Raw genomic sequence first — 8,966 nt, forward strand, 5'->3', positions numbered from 1 at the left:
AGGTTGTAGATATGGTTCAGATGTCATGTAGCGCTGCAGATTGTTGTTTGTACTTGTCTTAGGTGCGCCGTCGTTGCTGCAGAGTTGGCGGAGGAGGAAATACCACAAATTTGAGTTGTCGGGGAGATGGCCCATTAAATTTTCGTGTTGTGATCGTTGATCGACATTGTGGTTCTTGGGCCTTTAGCATTCGTGATCAGATGGATCGTTAGGATGTTGCGATTGTTGCCAGAAAGGGGAGGGTCGATGGTTGGGAACACCAAGGAGGGCAGCTACTTGAGAAAGGGGCAAAAAAAAAAAAAAAAACTTAGGGTTTCTTTTTTTTTTTCTCTGAAATAATAAAAAGGATGACTTATTTGTGGAGTCTATGTTGTATTGTTACAAAATATATGTCGGATATATGTTCCACTTATGTATATGTTCCATACGAGTATATTTTGGATATATGCACATATACTTTAAGGTTTATATTATATAACATAATATTTTTGTATATAACATTGGATGAGTATACATTTAACATACTTTAAAAGGTATATATTATATAATGTTCGTCGAAAAAATGTTGGAAAAAGAAGTACTATTCCTATACAAATTTTAATAATGTAACGCTTTAGGCCAAGGATTCGGAATCTGGATTCGGCACCTCTTTGCCCCAGTATTCCCTTGTATCCTCTACGACCTGACCGCACCACCATATAGTTCTGAGGCACTTAGAAGAGCATAAACTATCCATACAGACCAAAACGTGTCCTTTCAGCATGCTTTATCCTCACTCACATACTTCCTAGTAAAGCAACTAGGAGGTCACCCAACCCAAAGATTGCTCCAAGTCAAGCATGCTTAGCTTTAGAGTTCTTACGATTGAGCCATCTAAAAGGAAGGTGCACCTTGTTAGTATAGGTAGTGACTATCAATTCTTTTAAGCCTTTCTTGACCATTCTTCTATGATCTAAGGATCTCTCTCATTCGGATGTGGTATCAGTTCAGTCATGTACCCTTCCTCTCTAGTCGGGCGTCACATGCCCACTAGCTTCCGCCTTGGTTCGTCCCTGAACCATATCGTACTGGGAGATGTTCTACTCTAATACCATTTGTAACGCCCTAGGTCTAGGATTTAGAATCTGGATTTAACACCTCATTGCCCCGACATTCCCCTGCATCCTCTACGACCTGACTGCACCACCGTATTCACCTGCATCCTCTGCGACCTGACCGCACCACCGTCTCAGATGCCGAATACGAATTTCGAATCCTGGACATGGGTCCTTACAAATGGTAACAGAGCGAAACCTCTCCCAGTATGCCTGAACCAAGGCGGAAGCTGGTGGACATGTGACGCCCGACCAGAGAGAAGGGGTACATAAATGAACCGATACCATATCTGAATGAGAAGGGTCCTGAGATCATAGAAGAATTGTCAAGAAATGCTTAAAAGAATTGATAGTCACTACCTATAGTAACAAGGTGCATTTTCCTTTTCGGTGGCTCAATCGTAAGAACTCCAAAGTTAAGCGTGCTTGACTTGGAGCAATCTTGGGTTGAGTGACGTCCTAGTTGCTTTACTAGGAAGGATGTGAGTAAGCACAAAGCATGCTGATCAAATGAAACGTGTTGGACTTAGGGATAGTCTACGCTCTTCTAAGTGGCTCAGAACTAGACGGTGGTGCGTTCTCGTAGAGGATGCAGGGGAATGCCGGGGTAAAGAGGTGCCAAATCCTGGACCTGGGGCGTTATAAATGGTATCAGAGAGGAACTTCTTCCAGTACGATGTGGTTCGAGGACCAACAAAGGCGAAAGTTAGTGGGCATGTGACGCCTGACTAAAGAGAAGGGGCACATGAATGAACCAATACCACATCCGAATAAGAGGTATCCTGAGATCATAGAAGAATGGTAGAGAAAGGCTTAAAATAGTTGATAGTCACTACCTATAGTAACAAGGTGCACCTTCATTTCGGTGGCTCAATCATAAGAACTCCAAATTTAAGCGTGCTTGACTTGGAGCAATCTTCAGTTGAGTGACCTCCTAGTTAAAGGTGTCGAATTCGGATTTCGAATCCTAGACCTGGGGTGTTACATTTAAATATATAAGCATATAACAATATAAAAAATATACTATATAACCTAATTAATATATTGGAAAAATTAATAAGTTGTGGGAATAGATAAAAAAAAGTCGTCGGAAAAGATAAAATTGTCATTGGCCACAATATTGGAAAAATTGTTGAATCTGGGAAACAATATGAAAATTTTTGAATTGTGTCCGCCACACAAAATTGGGAAAAATATTTGAATTTGGGGAAAATTTGGGAAGATTTTGAATACCCGCCGCCCAAAATATTTTAAGACTTTTTAATGAATATTAAATCTTTCTTACTCAAATACAAGAGAAACCTCAAGTAAGTAAAAGATTTTGCATTTAATATGAATATTCTATATTAATTAAAAAATATAAATATTAATTATAAAAAGAAAGAATTATATTGAAAAATATTATTAAATATGGATTAGTGAGTAAGCATCATGACTTGAGTCTCATACATTTTGAGAACCCCAGAATTACTCTTCTTGTTTGGCCTTTGGCGAGAGGATTCGCTAGGTTCCTTTCAGACCTCACATATTCCAAGGATATAATTTCATCTTTCAGCAACTGCTTCATAGCTCCATGTCTTAGACGTATGTGGCGTATCTTGGCATTGTACACACTGTTTTTGGCAATCTCTATGGCAGCTTGTGAGTCACAGTGAATGGATACAGGTACAAATTTCCCCTACAGTTGGCACGTCTCCAAGAAGACTTCTCAGCCATTCAGTCTCTTGACCTACCAGTTAAAGTGCTACGAACTCAAATTCCATGGTAGAGTGAGCAATGCAGACCTGTTTTGCTTATTTCCATGAGATAACTCCACCGCCAAAAGTAAACACATACTCGCTAGTGGAGCTCACTTCATCATTATTTGTAACCCAGTTTGCATCACAATATTCTTCTAGTATAGTAAGAAATTTGTTAATACAAAGAATAGTTCATTGTACCCCTAAGATACCTTAACAACCTATGTAGAGCACTTCAATGATCTTTACCAGGGTTTTGAGTGTGATACTCAGTCTACATACCGCATATGCAATATCAGGTCTTGTGTAATTCATTAAAAACATGTAGCACACTACCTATGAGTTTTGCATATTCAGATTGAGATCGCCTTGATTACTTTTAAGACTCATGTTAGCATCACAAAGTGTTGTTCTTATAGTGATTTATCAAAGTGATCAAACTTTTTCAGCATTCTCTCAATGTAGTGTGATTGATATAAGAAATACCCATTATATTTTCCTTATTTTTACACCAAGTATTACATCAACATCTCCTAAATCTTTCATTTCAAAATGTGAAGAAAGGAGTAACTTCGTCTCATTAATGACATCTAAGTTTGAATAGAAAATGAGCATGTCATCAACATATAAGCATATTATCACACAATCAGCTCCAAACAATTTTGAGTAAACACGTGTGTCAAAGCAATCTACTTTATAACTATTATTTACCAAAGTACCATTAAATTTTTCATACCATTGTTTAGGAGCTTGTTTTAGGCCATAGAGAGATTTGTTAAGCTTGCATACTTTATTTTCTTGATCAGTAGCTAGAAAACCTTCATGTTGTGTCATATAGATATCCTCTTCTAAATCACCATTAAGGAAAGCTGTTTTTACATCCATTTGATGTATTACTAAGTCTCGAATAGCAGCTAAAGCTACCAAAGATCTAATTGTAGCAATCTTGGTTACAGGAGAAAAAGTATCGAAGTAATTAATGTCGTACTTTTGTGAGTAACCTACAACCACTAGTCTACTTTTGTATTTTTTTTATCGTACCATATGATCTCATTTTCCTTTTATAGATCCATTTATTTCTAATAGGTTTATTTCCTACAGGTAAATCTATCAATTCCTAGGTTTGATCCGTAACCAGGGTTCAAAATGTCGAACGACATGTCGACATGCTCGACATCGACATAGGGGGGAAAGTCGATTTTCCCCCCATGTCGTAGACATGTCAAAATGTTGACAAAATGTCGACATGTCAACTCAAATGTCGACATGTCTTTTTTTTCCTCTTCTTCTTTTAAGGTTATTTTATTTTCATCCTCTTCCTACTATGTCAGTATAGTCTATAATTTCTCACAACCTCGATGATTGTAATCTTAGTCTGTTCAATAAAACATTCGAATTTTAATATTGTATAAAGTATAACTCTTTTTTGCATCTCTAAAATATAAGAGATACATTAAAAATACAATCTCATATAATAAATAAAACAAAATACAATCTCATAGCATAATTTTATAAAATAAAATTAAAAAAAAAACTTTATTTGGGATCCCATAAATAGTTTACATAAAACACAATATTAAGATAAATGACTCATAATGCAAATAAAAAAAACATGTAACTAAAGCGGAAGCGAAAACCCATGACACTACCTACAGACATCCTCATCACACACCTTGTACGTATTTATTGTTCCCTAGAAAAAAAATTAAGGGGAAATGAGTGAGTATTAAAAATACTCAGTAAGTAATCCAACTAACGGGGTCAGATATGCATACACACAACATGAACATGTGGGACCTAAATATTTATTGAGTCAAATTGTTTTCCTTTTCTTTTTCCTTTTCCTTTCCTTTCCTTTTTGGTCAAAGTGAGCAATTAACCCAACCCCACAACGTACCAACTCCATTATGGTACATAGGTGAGTTTCCTGGGAGACTCTACCAAAACTGATGGTAGTTGGCACCCAGTCAGCAGAGCCAAGTCTCCCCACCTAAGTCCTCAATTTTAGTCAAGTTTGTGCATTACAGTAGGGTGGTTGCCACAACCCTTATATAGATATATATATAAAATAATTTCACATACAAGATCATGCATGAGGTCCCATAACTAAACATTCTATAATGCAACACAACAATTCCACATAACATTCAATTCACAAACAACAATCATCACATAGTCATTCAAAACATCATATAAAAATTCAAACCTAACCCTAAGGCATTCCGAAAACAGAGTCACTTACCTTAGTAGCGATCCAAAATAAATGTTGGCTTAATCTACGAAATTTACTGGCTCGATCTAAATCAATTTCCAAAAAAAAAAGAAGAAGAAAAGTTGCTATAAGAAAAAGGAAAATATTTTGGGAGAATGATGAGGTACAATTTAGGTTTAGTTGGAGGATCCTATTTATAGAACTGTAAAACCTTAATTTGAATAGGATGTAAATTCAAATTCAAATTCAAATTGAAAAAAAGATTCTATTTATCTTTCTTTTTTTGTCTTTTTGAATTAGGAAATATCTTAAATTATATTTTGATTACTTTAAAACTAAAACTTAAACCGAATAGATTTAAGTATTACTAATTTAATTAATAAAAGATTTTTATGGCCAATTAAAAAAGTAATGGAATTACCAATTTTTCTATATATAAAAATTACAAAAATATAGGGTGTTACATTAGGACACGTTAGAAATAATTTGTTATACACTAGGTGTATAGCCTCGAGTAAATTAGAATCCTCGCCAATACCCAAACCGTATTGATTATTTGGATTCAAAAAGTGAGCTATAAATATGATTGATACAATTATTTGGTTAGTAATTTTGTATTACTAACGTATGTATGATTATAGAAAAAAAATATTTATGCGATCAATAGAATTGACTTAATTAAACTTTCAAAGTAGTTCCTAGGTAGGGGTGTTACATTACTGTCAGCTTAAATACCCCAACCTAGACAGAACTATCGTTAATGAAAGTTAATTATGATCAATTTATTGTAGTTAGAAAAGAGTGAATATATTTGACTAACTTATTTTCCATATGGATTCCCAAGTAGAGATGTTCCATTATTGTCAGCTTAAATATCACATCCTAGACATAACCATGTTTGGAAAATATAGTATAGTCAATTTATTCAAATTCAAAATATTGTAGCATACATTTTATTAATGAATACTAATGAATGTGAGAAGTTATAATTTATAATTAGAATGAAAAATTACTTACAGCATGAAGAGGATGAGAAAGTGTCTTATCCCATCGATTCTGAATTATTTTAGTGACCCAACCTCTACCTTTTATCTGATTGATTATAAGTTTCAGATTTTCAATCAAACTATAGATAATCGGCATGGTTGGAACAACTTCACTATCCACAATTTGAAGAACAGTGTACATGGGCTCGAAAATGTCAACAACTGTCTACACTTGATCCCAAAATGAGTTGCTCAATACGCGAGATTCAATAGCTTTACCAATAGGTGTACGGCTCAACTTATTAGTAAACCATGCATCATCAGTGAATAATCGTTTCAATCCTACCTTCTTTTTCACCATGCTATTTAAGGCAAGATAATTTGTAGCAAATCTAGTGCTACCAGGTCAGATTATATCACCTCCACACAGCTCGCGCATTTTGGCAAGCAACCAACCATGATTATATATATGTAATTGGTCACCCCCCATGCAGATTTGATTATTCCATCCGTTGATTCTCGCTTGCCAATATCCTCAAACATCAAATCAACACAATGGGTTGCACAAAGTGTCCAATAAATGTTAAACTTTTTCATAATCGATTCCCCAGATTTCTTAAATGCAGACCCATTGTCTATGACTATTTGGACTACTCTTGAGGAGATTATAAATGTACTTATGGTCCTTAACTTGATTAGAAGCATCGAATGACCTTAAGTAAGCAGTGGTACCTTTACAGTATACCATGAAATTGATGATGGATAATTTCGTTGGTCCAGTCCATCCATCACACATGATAGTGCATCCGTAAGATTACCACTTTGATTTCTGTTCATTGACATACTCCTCCATCTCCTCAAACTCATGATTTAAATACTTTGTTTGCATTTCATATGGCATCGGTAATCAATTCCCATACCTACAAAATATTAAAATATTTTAGTATCTATACAAGTACAATTATATTAAAAAAAATCCGCTCAAAATAATTGAATAAGCATACTTACCAACTTGTTGTGCTCCGACTATCATATTCTTGAAAGATGATGGGATTTAGCTTTGTTGAATGGGACATTGTAAAATATAAAGAATCGTGAGATAAAACGACTCATTGTATCCTTTACTCCCCCTTCGTGAACATATCTTTTATGTTCTTCTGCTTTGAACCTTTTGACTTGTAGTACGAAGGCTCATGCATACTACTAGACTTTTTTAGTTGAATTGAGTCTTGACCCTGCTCAAATCCACTCCTACTAAGCTCTTCCTCTATTTATGAAGATTTTCTTGAAGCACGCATGGCTTCACGTATATTTTTACTTTCTCTAGCAGAAGGATCTACTGGGTATATTTCAACATCTGACCCGTAATCGTCATAACCTTCGTGACTTTTTAAGCTACCTTGTAGCTCATCTTGTATTTCTTTCATCTCTTTTGCTTCTTTCATTTTTTTTTGTTTCCTTTACCTTAAACCCCTCTATCATTTGTTGTCTCACTTCAGGTGGGACATTGAGACACAATCTAGTATTCTTTTTCGGATCCTTACCAGACAAGTGGCGCTTGAATCTAGTGATCTCATCACTTTTAATCACTAAATTACAAATGTTGCATATGGTGCCACTTTGGTTTCCCTCAATTGGACGACAATAAGCCTAAGCTGAATCTACACATCCGCTTTCCATCTATGATTGATACAAAAAATAACAAATATTAACAATAAATAATTTTAATATTAAATTATGTGTAATACAATAAATACATTTAAGATGATGAATGATAATAAACATTTCAACTTTAATTAAAAAAAGAAGAAAGATAAGATAGTTTAGCAACCTTGAATATAGAAATAGATAACCAACCTTGAGTATAGAGAAATCGAGATTAAGGTGTGAAGAAAGCGAATGAGAGAAAAGTAAAAGAGAATATTGAAGAAGAGTATTGAAAATTTAAGATTGAGTGAGTTGTGAAGAAGAATTCAAAGTAGGGGGTATTTATAGTTGGTAAATATAATTAAATAATCCAAATAAAATAATAAAAATAATTTGAGTGAATTAGAATTGTGTTTGGAAATTGTGTAAATTTGATCGAAAAGTTGGATTGATGATTGATTTGAAAATGTGTTTGAAAAATGTGTAAATTCAAATTTGAAAAGAAAATTAGGTAAAAACTAAAAAAGTACAAAAAAATAAAAAATAATTTGAGTGAATTAGAAATATGTTTGGAAATTGTGTAAATTTAATTGGAAATTTGGATTGATGATTGATTTGAAAATGTGTTTGAAAAATGTGTAAATTCAGTTTTGAAAAGAAAATTAGGTAAAAAGTAAAAAAGTAAAACAAATTAAAAATAATTTGAGTGAATTAGAAATGTGTTTGGAAATTGTATAAATTTGTTTGATGATTGATTTAAAAATGTGTTTAAAAAATGTGTAACTTCATATTTGAAAAGAAAATTAGGTAAAAAGTAAATAAGTACAAAAAAATAATAATTTGAGTGAATTAGAATTGTGTTTGGAAATTGTGTAAATTTGATTGGAAAGTTTAATTGATGATTGATTTGAAAATGTGTTTGAAAATGTGTAAATTAAAATTTGAAAAGAAAATTAGGTAAAAAGTAAAATAATAATAATAATAATAATAATAATAATAATAATAATAATAATTTGAGTGAATTAGAAATGTGTTTGGAAATTATGTAAATTTGATTGGAAATTTGGATTGATGATTGATTTGAAAATGTGTTTGAAAAATGTGTAAATTCAAATTTGAAAAGAAAAGTGGGTAAAAAGTAACAAAGTAAAAATAATTAAAAATAATTTGAGTGAATTAGAAATGTGTTTGGAAATTGTGTAAATTTGATTAGAAAGTTGAATTGATAATTGATTTGAAAATTTGTTTGAAAAATGTGTAAATTCAAATTTGAAAAGAAAAGTGGGTA

The 8,966-nt window shown here is 33.2% G+C and overlaps 1 pseudogene; it reads right to left on the minus strand.

The window, feature by feature from the left end:
* Positions 1–1,166: 1,166 nt before the first annotated feature.
* LOC148209170 (uncharacterized) lies at positions 1,167–7,144 on the minus strand (annotated as a pseudogene).
* Between the last annotated feature and the right edge of the window lie 1,822 nt (positions 7,145–8,966).

Source organism: Momordica charantia, assembly GCF_013281855.1.
Source record: "Momordica charantia cultivar OHB3-1 chromosome 9 unlocalized genomic scaffold, Mcharantia_2.0 BLBB01000009.1, whole genome shotgun sequence".
In the NCBI taxonomy this organism is placed as follows: domain Eukaryota; kingdom Viridiplantae; phylum Streptophyta; class Magnoliopsida; order Cucurbitales; family Cucurbitaceae; genus Momordica; species Momordica charantia.